This window comes from Pteronotus mesoamericanus, unplaced genomic scaffold (assembly GCF_021234165.1).
Source record: "Pteronotus mesoamericanus isolate MK-2021 breed Mesoamerican mustached bat unplaced genomic scaffold, CSHL_Meso_final contig_20, whole genome shotgun sequence".
NCBI lineage: Eukaryota > Metazoa > Chordata > Mammalia > Chiroptera > Mormoopidae > Pteronotus > Pteronotus mesoamericanus.
The window spans coordinates 75,704,067-75,721,471 of record NW_026555085.1 but is presented as its reverse complement, the minus strand read 5'-3'; the positions used below and the strand labels follow the sequence as shown (position 1 = coordinate 75,721,471).

Sequence of the window (17,405 nt, the reverse complement as noted above, 5' to 3'; positions counted from 1 at the left end):
TAATATATCACTTGCTTCTGGACTAGGACAGCTAATTGAGAGACTTTGACCCTGCCATCCCATTCTTGAGAATCAATCTAATAGAAAAAGAAGACTGATTAAGAAGATAGGTTTTTAGATATTTAGTACGGCATTATTGGCAGTTGTAGAAAATTATAAAAACTTGGATGCCCATCCGTAGCGGAATAAATGAAACAAGTATAGTGCACCCACTATACTATTTTTGAGCTATTAGAAATAATGACCAGAGAGAACGTTCACTGTATTTTGTCGAACATGAAAAGCAAGTTGCTGAGCCATGTTTGCACATATCCATTTAGGGAGAGGAATAAAAATGGCTGGGAGAGTTAGTCGCGTGCATGTAGCCTTTTGGACCCTCACTTCAACAAATAAGAACTGGCCTTGGGCCTTTGACACTTCCTACCAGAGATACAGAGTCCATATCACCTTCAACCAGTTTATCACCTTGTGAGGGAGTATCTTTCCTCATCTAGGGTTCAGTATGTGCTCTCTTGTTCTCCTTAAGCGTGGAGTGTCAGTGACCTCCATACCCCCTGGCTTTCAGTATTTCAGACTCCACAGGGGAGCAGGAGGTGTTGGAGTCTTTCCTCCATTGCTGATAGTGGTAGAAAGGAGAGGGGTGTACATAGATTAATTGCCGAATCAGCTGCTAGGGATACAGGGGGGACCTGCTAGCCACGAGGGACTGATGCATACTATTCAAGCCAAGCTTGTTCTGTTTCTTCTCTATGTAAGTAAGGGGTTGTTCCAGCCAGTGCTTGACTGTTTTCCTTAACAACTCCAACACCAAGATGCAACAGACAGCAGTGTTTGGATTCCTCCCCTGGCACTGGTACACAGTGTTCTGCTATCTTGGGATTAATAACCAGTACACAGTACTCTGCTTAACAAAAATATCTTATATGTATATGGGAATGTCCATGTTTGTATGAGCTTTGAGAAAGGTGAGTAAAGATACATACCAAATTGTATGCTGATTACTGCAAAAGGGTGAGATTGAATAAGGAAAAGAAGATTGATTCTCCTTTACATACCTCTGTAACACTTGGCTGGTTACAGTAAACATGTGCAATGGACTGAATGAATCTTTGTGTCCCCCCAGATACATAGGTTGAAATCATGTGATGCTTAATGTGATGCTATTAGGAGGTGGGGCCTTGGGAGGTGATTAGGTCATAAGGGTGTAGCCCTCATGAATGGGATTGGTGCACTTATAAAAGAGGCCCCAGAGGACTCTTTGGCCCCTTCCACCTGTGAGGACACAGTAAAAAGATGGCCATCCATAAACCTGGCATCAGAAGTCAGCAGCAGCTGCTGAAGTGTCCCACACTTGCAGTCACACAGCCTTTGCTTGCTCTGGAGATAAATGACTACTGAAGAACATTGAGAAACTAGGTCACGTTGAAAAAAAATTATGTCATTTGAATTATTGAGAAACCATGGACATCTTTGTCTCTATTTTCTAAAAACATTGCTGATATTTTAGATGGAAGTTTTTTTCAAAAAAAAATATGTACTTCAATCTGTGGCTAGTCAGTTTTCAACATATTTTTAACAAATGATTGGAATCTTTTAGAACTATTTTTAAAAAATAGAAGCTCAGAGTACCTTAAGAATTTAACAACGGAATTTATGCCATGCTAAACATATTGTAGAAGCAGGACGGGGCCCAAGTCCTCTTTTAAAGTTCTTCTTAATTGGCAAACAAAACTAAAAAATGAGAGTCTGCAAAGGAGAAGACTGAAAGAAGGGTTTCAAGAATAAGCACTGGTTCTAAAGATGTGTGTTCCTCTTAAAGAGGAGACAGAGGTGGACTAGCAACAGCAGAACAGGCAGTGACTGCTGGCTCTTTTCTATGCCCCAGGGGGCTGGCCCAGGCAGGTACTGAGGAGACTTCACCTCACAAGGCAACAATGTGGAAAGGCAATGAGAGTGGAGCTTTCAAAACTGCCCTATGACCCCAAAGTGTTTTTATGCATTAGGTCATTTAAAAAATTTTATCAACATCTGATTTCCACTATTTTGTGATATAAGAATTTACTTCTTTTAAAAGAAAGATAAACAAATATATTTTTTTTCCTTTAGAGTTTCATTTGACTTGAAATAATACTTGATATGCAGAATTTAACAAGTGACCTTTTCATGGTGTCATGCAAATATCAGCAATTATTTAATAAATCATACAAATCTATCAAAAAATTTCAGGCTGTATTATTGGTAAAACTTAAAATCAATAAAATCCAGCATTATATCCTATAATCCATAGTGCAATAAACTAGTCAAGTAATTAGTGTTGTTTATTTAAATTTTAAAAAATCATTTACTTTCTTTTTAGAATCAAGGAAAAATTCTCTTTCATCAGAATTGAATTTAGCTTCAGAGCAGGGTCTAGATTCTACAGTTCTCTCTGTCTCTTTTGGTGCCAGATGAAGTCAATAATGGTAGTATACTAACAGTATTTTAACACAGTCTTTGTTCTTTTACCTAAGGATGAAGAAAAATCAGCCTTGTCCCTTTTTGCTATGACTGTTTAGCTGGAGGGGTTTCTGAGCCTGAGCACTATTGACATTTTGGGTAGGAGAATTCTGTTTTGTCCTGGGCTCTGTAGGATGTTTAAGTAGTATACATGGCTCTAACAGCCGATACCATCAATACCTTTCCCTCTAGCAGTGACTATTAAAAATGTCTCCAGATACTATCCAATATCCCCTGTAGGACAAAATGACACCCTGTTGAGAACCATTGAGGAAGCTCTGCTTCCTCACAGAGACAGCTCCACATCCACAGTTAGGCTCCGGGCATGAGCTGACTCTTGTGTTCACAATGTGTCAGGCATTAGGCCAGGAGTTTTATGCACATGAATTCATAACGATAGGTATCGTTATCCCTAATTTATAGATCAGAAAGTTGATGTTCACAGAGAAAAAGTGGTCAAGCTGGGTTCTCCTGCTTTTTCTATATTCAGGTGACCTATCACCTCAGCGTATCCCTGGACTTCCCAGCTTTGGAATTTAGTCACGTGTTTGTAAACAGATTCCCCTTACCTCTTGCATCCAAGCATGTGTGTGCAAGACCAGAACTGGAGCAGTCCTTGCAAGTGAACAGAGGTGGAAAATAAAGGAGGGGAACTTCACAGTTTTTCCATCTCCAGTTAATAGGTGAAAAATCATTTAACCCTGCCACTATAGGTTTTAAATACTCCACAAGACAACTGGGAAGACAGTAGGCACAGAAGACTCTAATTGCTGTATAGGGTTTAAAGCACTGTAAGAGCCTCCCAGTGGCTAAGAGCCTTCTCAGTTGCCCCTGCTCTTACCAGGAACGACTGGAACTAAGCCACAGATCTTCTGTCTCTGGAGACAGACAGACTTTGGGCTCCTCCTCTCAGAGAGCCAAACAGAGTTAAGGATCACATTCATATTAGTCAGACAGCTAGGGTATTGGCTTGAAGCCCAGGGTATATTCCTAGTTCCTGGTAGGACTTTCACAGGGTTGACCTTCTCAGATCCTAGCCTCTGCTTACTTAATCGGAGCCCCGGGCTCACTTGGAGGTCCCAGGCTAACTGATCGCCCTGACCAGAGGCATTTGCCCAGCCACACACATGTGGACTCCAGAAATGAGCTGCTGTTCGCCACACCCTGCTGTGACATCCCCTGCATCCTCTTTTTATTTCCCTGTATCTAGAATCACTAGCGGCTCTGCTGTTTCCAGTGTGGACATCCAAATGCCTTTTTCAGACTCTGAAAATAGGTGATGCAAGCCCTCACCTCTGAACTGTAATGAGCTTCAATTCCCTTTGGATTCTTCCACTTCCAATATGTACACTTTCACTTGCTTGGTTCCTGCCGCTCATCTGAATCCTCAGCACTAACATGAAAGAAAAATCAAGCCATGTGGCAAGCAGTTCTACTCTTTTAAGGTATATTATATCTGAGAGACACTCTTGTTTCTGAAGGGTCACCTAACTTTATTTTATTTTAGAAATAGCATGTTTTCATACTTGATTAAGTCTTTAATTATATTCTACTTTGGGTAGAAAGTAGACTTTGCTTTTTAAAAAATACTTTCAACTCTTCTGCCTTTTAAGAATTCTGAACCTTAGACTTACACTAAACAGTCTCTTTTGGAGCCTGGTAGGGAGGAAGAGGGGAGTGTCCCCAACTCTGAGGGACCAATATTTCTCTAAAATTCTCCCTGGTAGAAAAAGAACTCAAAACAGACATGCAAACGAGTTGCAGGAAAACAAAGGAGGTTACAGTTCTCGTATTTCTGAGCCCGTGAACTTGATTCATACCCTCTCTAGACTGAAAGGGACTGATTGGTGAACATGTGTGGTTTAGAACTATTTAATTAGAGATCACAAAGGGAGCAGATCTCCTAAGATGAAAAACTAAAATGATTCCTGGGTTTGGAAGGTCAAAGTGGTAACATGTTAAAAACAGGTTAATTTTAGAAAAGGGACATCTCCAGAGACTTTACATCAGGAGGGTGTGTTAAAAGGACAAGCGTGCCAGCTCTTCTCTCAGCAAGCAGGAAGAAGGATGAAACATTTCAGGAAGCTACATTTTGAGTGTGGTTTAGGAAATATTTTCAGATGGTAAATTTAATGTAGATCTTCATGGTCTAGAAAAAAGTGTGAAGTCATTTCTGGAGATCCCCAGTGGGAGAGCCGCCACATGATTATTCTAATTAAAAGCACAGACTTGGCCAGGTATCACTGAGGACTAATTTTAAGGTTCCTGGGTTTTGTTTTCTTATTTAATGATTTAGAAATATGACTACACCTTTGACATCAGGGGGGATGAATTCTAACGCTGAGTCTGAACCAACAAGGTAAGTGGCTCTCAGCAGGATTCTTAGTCACTCTCATCTCTGTGCCTCACACATAGAGTAAGGGAGGCAGCATGTCACGCTTAGAAATCTGTTTAGATACCATGGTGCTCATCAAGAAGGTGATGAATTTAGAATAAAATCTGATGTCAAATACACAAATATGGGGAAAAAGGTAAGTTCCATTTTCATGGAAATCTGTTGTACAATTTAAGTGGAATCAGATAAATACCAAAGGCACATTATGGATAAAATAAGCATTTATTTCAAGTTATTCACTATCATGTACTTTACATAAACTAACAGAAAAATAACCATTTAATATGTAGCACATTTCTTTTTTTGTAGTATGCATCTTAAACATAATTTGGTGATTGCTGGTTGTGCATTGAAACAGAAGCCTGGCTGATAATTGTTTACATTTCCTTATTTGCATGGCAACATACCAAAACGTGTTTATACATTCAAACTGTAATTAAGCTCTTACACAACTGAAACTGTAATTAAAACTTGGAACTGTCGCAGACGTTCCTGTGGCTAGTCTAAGTTCATGTTTGATCTTCTCATTATGTCCTGTGGACAGTCACAAGGGTTAAGGATATGAGATGAGGATTTAAAATAGAGTATAGAAAGTCAGTCTTAAAAACAAGGACAACTTTGGAAGCTATGGAAAGCTTATCTCTCCTTGTTTTCCTGAGCCTTTGCTGATTCATAGAGCGAAGTTTAAGAGTATCATTCCAGGCCAACTGAGTTGGAATCTTTGAGGTCAACCTTGCACATCTGTGTTTTTCCAAGCCCCACAGGTGAACGGATGGATAGCTAACGTTGAAACCACTGAGTTTAAATAATACGTGATGTAAATGGCATCCTTGTCAGCCATTTACATTATATTTCATATCACCATTATCAGTCATTTACATTACATTTTATATATGTATGAAATTGCATATATTCCACTTTATTTTTATAAATCAGGAAGCAGATACAAGGCACATCGCAGGATGGGAAGCAGCCCAATGCTTTCTTCCTGGTAACACGTAAGACAATGGTGGCCAGAGGCAGGGATACCAGTGTGACCAGGTGTAAGCCTAATGGCACAGAAGTACAAGAAGAGCTCCACGCCATCGTAACCAGTCTTTCCAAGGAAGATCAGCAATCCCCCAGCGACACCTGCTTCTTCTGTACCGTGCCTGATATTGCAAGAGGCAGACTTGTGCTACTGTCTCACCTGGTGGGACAGCCTCTGGGAATGGCCTGGAGTGACACAGGTACCCTTGTTACAGCCTCACCAGATATCAGCAGTGCCTTCTACTGGGAACCAGCTATTGGAGGACTTGTTATAGGTCCTGAAAATACAATGATTCATTGAACAGACAGAGCCTCTGCTCTCACGAAGCTTAAGAGACATGCTGAACAGACAAGCAAAAACTTACCAGGTTGTGGTGGTGTTATGGTACAAAACATGGCACTGCGACAGAGTGACCCGAGAAACAGCTTCAATAGTTCGATTCAAAGACAGGCCCTCTCAGAGTTGTGCTGCCCCCAAGAAGGAGCTGCCTGTCAAACTCCAAAAGAAGTTTCCAAGGAGAGGAAACAGCTAGTTCAAAGGTCCTATGTTAAAACCTGTCTCGTACATCAAAGGGTCAAACGATGCACGAGTTACCTAGGGCAACCCCAGGTGATAATGCTGCTTTGTCCAGTATCATCAGGGAATTCCACACAAGAGCCTTTCCCACAGACCTAAAGTCTACTTAAACTATTTAAAAATGACACATTTTATACAAACCCTTCCTCTCATTGAAGGGTGATACAAAAATGCAGGACATACTTCTGAATCTCAAAGAACAGAGTAGAGGTCCTCAATGTACCCAGGCAACTACAAATCAAGGAAGAATGTATTAAACACTTTACTCAAGGTCTAAACCATGTACTAGTAGCACAGAGAAGGGAGGTTTAATTCCAATAATGAATCCCGAAGGCCTTTATAGAGATGACATTTTTTATTTTGGGCTTACAAAGCAAGAAATTTTTAACAGGCATGGACAGGGAGGGAGAAGAGTACTGGCAAAGTATCAGAACCAAGGAAGTTCAGGAACAGGTAAAGGTAGGAAAAGCTGCTGGATTATGTGGGGTTAGTCTTTTAGAGAAGGGCTTGAATCGGAAAGGTGACTGGAAGGGCAAGGAGGTAGTAGAGAAGCACAGAAGGCTTTTGAGCAGAGGAATGATAGGATAAGAGAGGTTCTTAAGGAAGAAAACACTACTCTTCTGACACTACAGTGTATTTCATGGATGACTGTAGGGGTTTTAAACAGCTTTAAAAAAAAGCTCACAAACTCTGAGAACGGAGAGTTGGTGTTTCTTCCAGATCTTTCCCTGCTGTCAACTGCCATTTCTAATTGACTGTAAACAAGAAGTTGCCAAAGAAAACTAACAAGTCACAGTTAATCCTATAATGTAATTGAGTAAATAAGCTTGAAATCCAAAGGTGTCCCAATCAGCTTTTAGGGACAAAAAGGCATGGGGCCTTGTATTAGCTGTTTATTTGTTTTGTTTACTTTTCCGAAAACTTTTTCACAGAATTCTCTGACTGTATAAACCATGACAATCTAAGAAAATCGATCGATAATTTGAATACTCTGTGTTATCCTCTAGGAAAACAAAAGCTCTTTGGGTTCCTTGTTCCTTGTGGGCTCCTTGAAGGCCTGGCACAGCGTTTACCCCCACCCATCCCCCAGCGCACTCCGCAAGGCTCAAGGACGAGTCATTGCGCGGTGAACACACAACAGCTTTGCACTCGCCCTAATGCTGATGCTGGAACCTGGAGGGGGGACATCTGCACCGAGTCTATTCTCATGTAAGTATTAATATATGTTTTTCATGTATATGTGTTTTGCCAGACATGTTTTCCATGGATATATGCATTTATATATGTTTCCTATTTTTTTATACATAGGTTCTTCCTATAGATAGCTGTTTTGCATCCTTCCTTAGCCGTCCTCCACTGTGCATGCCACCTGAAAATATGCCACCAAAGAGAAAACTCCACACACAGGAAGTCATGGAAAATTTGCTTTAGGATTTGTCAGCCCTCTGTCAGCCCACTGGTTCTCGGCTCTTTTTCTATCACAGGACTCCTGAGGGCTATGGAACACCCCCTCCAAATGAGTGACTCAGTGTGGCCGTGACCCTCAGAGGCTGGGACTGGCACTCCCCCCTACCCCCGCCCCAGCTAGGCAAGCAAGCAAATCCCACAGAGTAGGGGAAAGGAGGGGAGGAGGAAACTGGAAGAGGGGAATAGAAATATGGCAGTTGAAAAAAAATCCCTAAGCCCCTCTTCCACACTCACTTCCACCCCCTCGCCCTGCCGTAAACTGAAAATCGTAGTGTAACTTGAGAATACGGCCTTTGGGGTAAGATGGACCAAGTCTAGTGGTAGCAACACAATTATTAACCGAATAATCCTCGCCATCTCATTTAGCTTCTCTATAGAGAAACACTTACTACGGAGGGCGCAGATGCTAATAAAGTCTTCCAAGAAATCAGGTGGGACATTGCTGTAGACCCGCGTCCCACTGCGGTAGCCACACGCGGGCAAGTTTCATCAGTACGGCCTGGGCGGTAGTCGGGTGCAGAGCAGGGGCGGGGGGCCGGCGGGGGTGCTGAGTCAGCGCAGACGCAGGCCCCCCAGCCAAAGTAGACCGCAGCAAAGTGCTTGGCTGGTGTTTGCCACCACTGCTAATATGCTCTTTTCTCTCTGGGCTCTTTATTAACACTCAGAAAAGTGGATGCAGCAGGCAAAAGAAGTGGGGAAATCAACGCTTATTTCCTTGGAAAGGATGCTGGGCAGCCGGATTCTCTGTAAGGTGCTGCTACACAAAATCCCAGGCCTTTCTTTGTTCCCCAGAAGGTGCTACTAGATGAAACAGGAGCTCTCTGGCAACAGCACGTCCCCTGATGACTAGGTAATGTCACAGCAGGTTTTTTTCCATTAAAGGGACAAAGTCTGAATGAAGTCACATCACATCTACATGTTCGTTTCTCCTGGTTAACTTTTCAAGTTGCCAGCAAGTAAATTTTGGGTGCAGAGACACTTTTTGGTCTCTACAGATGAAGCCAAAAGAACTTCATGTAACTAGGATCAGCTGGGTTTGAAACCTTTGGCATGAAGGGAGAATGACAATATGAATCGGTGACAGTCATATGTCCAGAGCTAAATGGCTGGTGTTCTGAGAGCTACTCAAGTTCATCAGGAAAACAAAAATTCCCACTTGGAATCAAAGCCACTCTCTGCTCCTCCCACTCTTCCTGAGGGAACAATGATGGCAGGACACAGTTTTCTCTGCCAACTACACATTACGGAAGTCATCGGGAAGGCTGGGGGCTGTGTAGGATCCATATTGGGTCCTTCACAGATAACGTTCAAATCTTTTATGATTTTACTTTGATTCTGCCTTAGAAGTGTAGGTTCCATGGTATCACATCATGTATATATTGGTTCTTTTTAATTTTTCTTGAACTTGTTTAAAAAATATTAGTTCATCATGACAAGGTATGGTTTTGTCCAATGAAGAGGATAAGGGAGCAAAAACAAAGGTATCTGAAAGCCACTGAGACTGGGAGACATCCCAGCTGTTAATTTCTTTCTTTGCTCAGAGTTCTTGTTCCTCAGAGGGTAGGGAGAGAGACACTCAGGGTATGTTTGTTCTCATACTCAGAACATGTGCACCCTGTTTCCCTGTTTTGCCAAACAATGTGTGAGAACAGCCAACCAAATGGAAAAACACTGCTCTCCTCGGCATCTATCTAAAATGCCGCAGCATGAGATCTAAAGAGGGTAGCCTCCTGCACACCGTTCCAGGTAGGAACTAATATACTTTTCCCAATTTTAAAGGCGTTATGTCTTTTCCTTTTGAAATTAAGGAAAAAAGAATTAAATCCATATTTTCATGGAACCTAGAAGAGGACATTTGGTCTCTGTCTTCTTCACTCAGAAGATAAAGTATGGAAAAGCTGCTGCCTGTGTTCACAAAAACACATCATGCAAGTCGACATTGGGGGAGAAGTAAGTGTCTAAGGACAATTTATTCCTCTGCGAAACTGTCCACTAGAAAATAAGGCTAGAAATATCATTGAAGTGAAAAAATGGAGAAGATACCATTTGAACAGGTAACCAAACACACACACGCACAACCCCCATACACCAAGAACAAAATAAAACCCCAAGGTCAGCAAAGAATTATTTAATTTAAAAGAAAATGTCAGTTATACTTTGGAACATGGCTGAATTAAGATTCCATATAACATCATATGCTATGTAATACAGATGTAGAGTGGAGACAAAAAGGATGGATGATTCCATCGTATTTCCTTTGTATAGCAAAAGAGAATATATTGAGTACTTCTTAAAAACTCTAAAGCATGCTGATGTAATGATGATGGTCCTTAGTCTTACTGATTTCCTGTCATCAGTTTGGCTGTTGCAGTGACTCCCACATGCCACCTACTTCAGTACTATTTTCAGAGAGAACGGAAGACCTAGGACTTATTCTGAAAATGGAGCACCAGAGCCTGTAGTCTGCTTCATTTGGGACTGGTCACAAGTTTGGTGTCTTATTTTTTGACAGTCCTACAAACCAAGAAAGGCATATTACTTCTTGCCAGTCACAAAGTCACAGCTGATAGAAATAGTCTAAATTATGGCCACTCTAGTTCATAAAGACTACTTCCAACTGGCACTTTCAGTTACTTTGAGGTTAATTGTCCTAAGCTACAGAAAGAAGGGGCAAAGTCTTAGGAGCAGAAAGCTCCACGTATACTTCCTATCCTAACTCCCAGTACTGTAATGTTGGCAGAGAATTCCAGCAAGGGAAGGAAAATGGAAAGGGGCATTTTTAGAGTGCCTTTAATTTGACTTTCTGCATCTCAGCATAGCCTTTTTGTTAGGTATTTTGTCAATTGTGGTTATTGTTACTATTGCTTTTTACTTTACATTCTTTTTTCTGTGCTGCTTATTAAATACCTTGAAAAAAGTCTCCATTTCTTTCAAATATTCATGTAGTAAGGAAATAAAATAAGGTTCCTACAAGATCAGATTTGGAACTACTTCAGGTTAAAAAGGAAATAAACAATCAGGTTGTTGAAAAGAGTCTTATGGAAAAATACCAAGAAAAGAGAAGTTGCCAATCCTCCTCCTCTGCTCTTCCCCCCATGTGACAAACTATCTTTTAACAACACCCACAACATCAAAGCCATCGATGCTAATCACCAGGGAAAAAGGTTAGACTGAAAATAAAGTTAATGGCAGGATATAACAGCCTTTCTTTCCTAATGAATATTTTTAAATGTTTTTAATACACATCTTAAATTAGGTACAGTATAAAGAATACCACAGGCAGAGTCCATATTCCGTCTCGTTTTTGAAAATCTTTGCTCCCAAATTCAGTTAGATATAACACACATCATTTTCCTTTGTGGTCAAACTACAGGTCAGGTGTTCAAACATTTCCACTTTAAAAGCCTACACATCAGCCACCTCTGCATTTATGGCCCACACAAATCCTGTATTGGAACAGAATGCACAACTGATCTTACTGGTCTATTTTTTAAAAAAAGATTTTATGTATTTATTTTTAGAGAGAGCAGAAGAAAGAAAAAGAGGGAGAGAGACAACGATGTGATCGGTTGCCTCTTGTATGCGCCCCGACCAAGGACCGAAGCCACAACTCAGGCCGGTGCTCTGACCGGGAATCAAAGCAGTGACCTTCGGCTTTGCAGACAGTGCCCAACCAACTGACCTACACCTGTCGGGGCTGACCTTATGGGTCTTAAGGAGAATTAATTTAGCACTTTGCCCAACTGGGGTGATTATTATATAAGAATATACTTAATTTTTCTTTAGTTGGGTATGAAAATTCTTTTTTCCAGCTTGAGAATACAATTTTCAAGTCTAAGTGGGAAAGATAATCCAAGAATGCTTGAGGCAGAGGTGAAATCAACTGAGATGCCTTCTATTTATACCAAGGTGACCAGATTTCTCATGACAGTCCCAAATGTTGGAGAAAAATTGTTACCTAAGACATCAACCACAGCAGTAAAAAAGTTTTTGTCTCCATTTTAAGCTAATTTTCTAAAAGTATCACAGTGTTTCACCTAAGACTTAAAACTACCTTGAGGAACCTACTGACAGGATATCTTCCATATAAGCCGGTCTTATTGGCATGGACTAAATGAAACAAAACATACCTAGGTCTGGATTTGACCTTCCTGAGTAACTCCTTGTCAGCCAATAGAAATCTTCTGACTGCAAAATGCATGCACGTAGTTTTGACAGGACTCTCTTGATGCAGTGTTTTTTTAAACTGCTGGTCACTACCCCATTGCATGGGTCATTAAGTCAACTTAATGGGCTGTGATGAGCATTTTTTTAAAGGAAATAAAATAAAGTAGGCTAAAATAGAGTAGAAATTTTTAGAAATGCACATAGTATGGGCAAGCAATGTTTCATGAATTTTTGTTTCCGCTACAGTCATCATTTTATATATATACAGGGCGAAGCCACTTTTAGCTGCACTTGAAACATAGCTGTGGGGAGATGAATCAACAGCACACAAAGGCAGATCCACTAAGGAATATAAATGTGCCTTTCTACTTCGATAACAAGTTGAAGAAGCAGACATTTTAACAGAAGAGAGAGGAAAAGTTTCCACTTAGGTCATTAGCTTTCTCAGCTATGATAACTTGCTCTGAAAGCTAACCAGCTGTGAAAGCCTTGGTAAAAGGTACAATATGCTTGGACAACTGTGGGAAATCTCACCCAATAGGTGATGCCATAAAACCTTCTCAACAGCAACCTCCAAAACAAGGTCCCCAATTATCTTAAATGTGAAATGTCCCCCTTACTCCTCCCTCTAACCTCCAGCTAAAACCCTGTGTTCTTCAACACCATAAGAAACCTCAGTAGACAAGGAAGTATAAAAATAAAAGTGCATTTGACAGTTTCTGGATGTACAATAACACAAGACTTTGTTTATTTTTTTGGCAATGTGTGTGTGTGCATTTACATATGTAATTATATATACACATGCTCTTTTTGCCACTCTTTCACAAAAATGGCATATTTATATACTCTGTATCTTGCTGCTCTTACTTCAGAATTCATACTAAATATATGTGCCAAATGGTACAGTTGTAGCTCATTCTTTAAATGACTGCTGAATATTTCATGGTGTAAATACTGCGTGTATTCAAACACTGATGGACAGATACCTACTATAATTAGTGTTGCAGTGAAAATCTTGGTGCATGTATCATTACATAAAATACTTTGAGTTCTAAAACATTCCAAGAGAATTTCAGTTTTAATAGATGTGCCCAATTGTTTCCCAAAAAGACAAATAATTCACAGTTCCACAAGAAACGTGAAAGTTTTCTTTTTCCTTCCTTTTCAGCAATTAGAGTCAACATACTTTTAACTTTTTGCCTGTCCAAGGTATAGAATACAGTATCATGTTGCTATTGAAATCTGCCTTTTTCTAAAATAATTAAGAATCTTTTCATTTGCTGTTGGCCAGTTAGATTTACTCTTCTGCAAACTATCCATTCAAAATATTTGTCTATTTTCTTGGTATAACAAATTATTAGGTTTTTTATATTTTATTGCTATTAATCCATTACCTGCTATATGTGATGGGGGAAAATTTTCTCCCATCTATTGTTTGTCTATTGAATCTTACAATACATTTGGCCATGCAAATATTTTAAAATTTCATATAGGATAAAATGTCTGTTGTGTTTCTTTTGTACCTTCTGTGTTTCCCCTCTTGGCTGAATCAGTCCCCCAGTTATTACATTGTACATAGTCATCTCATTTTTTAAAAATATTTGCACTTAATATTATTGTAAAGATTTTAATCTATATAAAATTGACTTTGTAAGGCACAAACTAATAATTAAATTTTATTTTATTCAGATAGTCAAATGTAATAGCACTTGTGCCTAAATAAAGCATATTTCTCATTGAATTGCAAATATTAAATTTTGGAATATTTTAAGATCCAGTCTAGACTCCATTTTGTTGTACTTATGTCAATATCATGTTGTTTTGATGAAAGTGAATTATGGTCAACATTCACAAAGCAACTCCTTCCCCCACCCAGTTGTCTTTGTCTTAGTACCTTGTCTAATCTCACACATTTAGTCTTCTGTAGGTACTCTAAATGCATTTTATCCAATTCCAAAATATTTTTATAGGGACTTTAAGTGGAATAACATTAAATGTAGTTATTAATTTATCTACTGAAGTTTTATATTCTCCTTGGATCAATTTTCATAGTTCATATTTTGCTATATTTTCTCTGGCTCAGGGATCAGAAAACCTGACCTACTGACCAAATTTGGCCCCATCTACTTTTGAAAATAAAGTTGTATTGGATCGTACATATGCCCATTGGTTTTTATGGTTTCCATGGGTCTTCTGGGCTACGGTGACAGAACAGAGTGTGACAGAGACTGACCCGCAAAGCCTCAAATATTTACTGTGTGGTCATTCATAAAGAAAGCAGGCACATATCCCTGCTCTGTTTAAAATTTATTTTCCAAAAAGTTATACATGATATAACTTTTGGAAATTTTGGATGCAGCCTCCAAAATTTCTTCAATATTTTAGTTGTATTTACTTTTTCATTTCTAACTTTGCTCTCTTTTTTTTCTGGAAATAGGTTCACAAAGGGTTTGTATCTTTTCAAAAGTTAGCATTTGAATTTATTTATCCTTTCTGTTACTTTTGTTGTGGTTGTTTATAAATTTCTGCTTCCCTCTTTTAAAATTCTGGTTTCTTAGTGTCCTTTTTGTCTAGTTTCTTAATACTAACTTGTACTACTTGCAGGCGCTCTGTGTCTCAGATATTGGACTCTTTAATTATTTTCAGATATTTCAAAATTTCATTTTGATTTTATCTTTGGTGCAAACATGTTTCTAAATTTCTAAGCTGTTCAATATTTTGAGTTATATTTTAATATTTATTTCTAATATCATTGCAGAATAGTGAAAGAATGAGGTCTATAAAAGCTCTTCTGATGTTTTAAGGTATTCTTTGGGCCAAGTAGTTCACTAGTTCTTCTAAGTGTTTCATGGCAGCAAGGGTGTTAGGGAAAGAATATGAAGTTCTACATGAAGTTCTATAATATATTCTATTATTTCAATTTAATCGGATCATTCAAGGCCCCTCCACCTTTACCTATTATCTACTGTTTACTCATTAAAATACATCAGTATAAAATTGAATTATTGAACAGTTCTTCCTGGAATTGTGGTAGCTTTTGATTCTTGATTTCCAGCTAAGTGCCAATTGGGCACAGAATTTTATGATTTCACAAATTGTGGCTCTTTCTACTGTCTTGCACTTTCTTACTAATTTAATTATTGTTCTTCATGTCTGATTACATTTAATCTTTGCCTTGAATATTTTTGCCTATCTCTGTCTTCCCTCAACCTTTAAAAAATATTGATTAAATATATTTCTTATGGAAACTCTCACTTTTGTTTTTATTTTTATGCCAGCAGTCTCTCCTTTTAGGTAGTGGTATTTATACCTTTTATATTTTAATGTAACAACAGTATACTCGATTTTTAAATTTTATGTTTACAGTTTACTTTGTTGTTTCCTCCTCTTTTTCTCTACTATTTTGCTGGCTTGGTAAAGCTGCTGTTCATTCCTTTTTTTCTCTTTTTAATTTAAAATTTCCACCACTCTCTTCAATTCTGTAAGTTGTTGCCTTCCCTTCACAAACACTTGTATTAAAATCTTCTGAAAATAAAACGCCTAATGTTAGTTATCAGACAGAAGTCAAATGTCTGCTACCTTATACAAACAAGATACCAGCGATTTCTTCCTTCCAGATATGGTACTCCTACATCGCCTCCCCCTTGGCCCTGTAAGGCAAGAGCTTGAATTCTCTGTGTGTGGATATGCCTGCTTTCACTGCAAAGCCACAGAAGCTGTTCTCCTCGGGGCCCGGCAGCTGTCATGTGACTCCAGTCAGAAGCCTTCGCAGGAGATTTGCGAGAGCAGAGCTAGAGGTTGCACTTCAGCCACCTTTGCTGTTCTGTCAGCCAAGCACAGCCTTGAAGCCATTGGCTTTCTGTGGGAGAGGTCCCCATGCGCCCCCCAGCTTCATGGTGTGACTCATTTATTTAGCTGCTGCAAACATATGCAGGTGTAGCACAGATCTTCAGCCAATGGCAGGAGCAGCTGTTTGGTGACAAGGCAGGTCCCAATGGCAGTGGTTTCTTGATCCCATATGCTTCTTAATAGTAGCCATGGTAGCAGCTAAGCCGGGGGCCCAGGTCTGGGGAAGTTGTTCCTAAAAGCTTAGTCTAGAGTCCACCACTCCAGCCATACAATGATTTTGTATAGCCATTTAACATGGCTCTGCAACAAATTCTTCCTGTTTAAAATAGGTGTGTGGATTCTGTCCTCTGCAATTCCTTTCTCCCCTTAAAACTCACAGATTTTACTAAGATGATAATTTAGTACTTTTGGTTTCAGACAAAGTGTCCCTTTCAATATGTCTTTTCTAAATCAAAAATCTTTATGTAGCTCTTATATTACACATTCCCAATTATCATCGCTTATTCACACTTAACCAACATTGGAGTGTCAACCAAGTTGCTAGAGATGGACTTTACAGGAAAAAAGATGGCTAAAGCTGGATCCTTGTCTTATTGTTCTATAGTCACTCTCATAGATTTTATAAATGTTTTGCATTTTTATTCTCATATAATCCAGTGATGCTTTGTTCACCATTATTAAAAGTACTTCCCTTAAGATCTTCCAGTGGAGCTACCTAGAGAGCGATCGGTGACGTCAACACGTGCTTCTAATCAAAGCCCTTCACTAGGCACTCTCCATCTACCCGTGTTTCTTTCCTGTCGTTTACATCCTATAATTTCTAACTACAAAACCTGGCCCCAAGCTCACTCCTCCAAGAGGTTCTCCTCCAGTTCTGACCCAAGCTGACCCTGAACCTTCTGGATGCTTCATTGCTCTATTATGTGCCTTTAGTGCTGCTTTCTAAATTTTCCTTTCATTCCTCTTCTTCATTCCTAGTTTTTATTGTATAAGGACTGATTCTATTGGAAATTCCTCAGAAAGGGGCAATTTGTCTTTTTGGTTATCCTCATAGTCTATAACACAGAGATTGGCATAAAGTCTCAAAAACAACATTCCTTACATTCTAAATTCCCGCTGTGTGTGTGTCTGTCTGTGTGTGTGTGTTTATGTGTGGGATGTAAACATACATACATACACACAGTAATTTTTCAGTACTTGGTGCACATGTTTCTTAAATTACCTAGACCTCCAACTACTCGCCTGTGAGATGGAGACATTGTCACCTGCCACATGGCTGTGTTTTGGAGAAGCTAACCTGGGACCCTGAATGGCAACGCTTAGCAGTTGTCCAGGGTCTCGAGTATGGACGTTGTGGGAATAATGGCATCTGACAGCCAAGCCAGTGCTTGACATCCTGACTCCCCCAGCTACAAGCCAAAGTAA

The 17,405-nt window shown here is 39.5% G+C and overlaps 1 protein-coding gene across 6 annotated transcripts in view; it reads right to left on the bottom strand.

The window, feature by feature from the left end:
* TPD52L1 (TPD52 like 1) overlaps positions 1–17,405 on the bottom strand; it is a 77,903-nt gene that overhangs the window by 46,113 nt on the left and 14,385 nt on the right. Inside the window, exon 1 of one of the 6 annotated variants that reach the window (XM_054569919.1) lies at positions 6,081–6,118. The exons of the other annotated variants lie outside the window; for them this stretch is intronic. The gene's annotated coding sequence lies outside the window, so the exon portion shown is untranslated. Of the gene's footprint in view, positions 1–6,080; positions 6,119–17,405 lie in introns of those variants that run through there. 6 annotated transcript variants of the gene reach the window in all.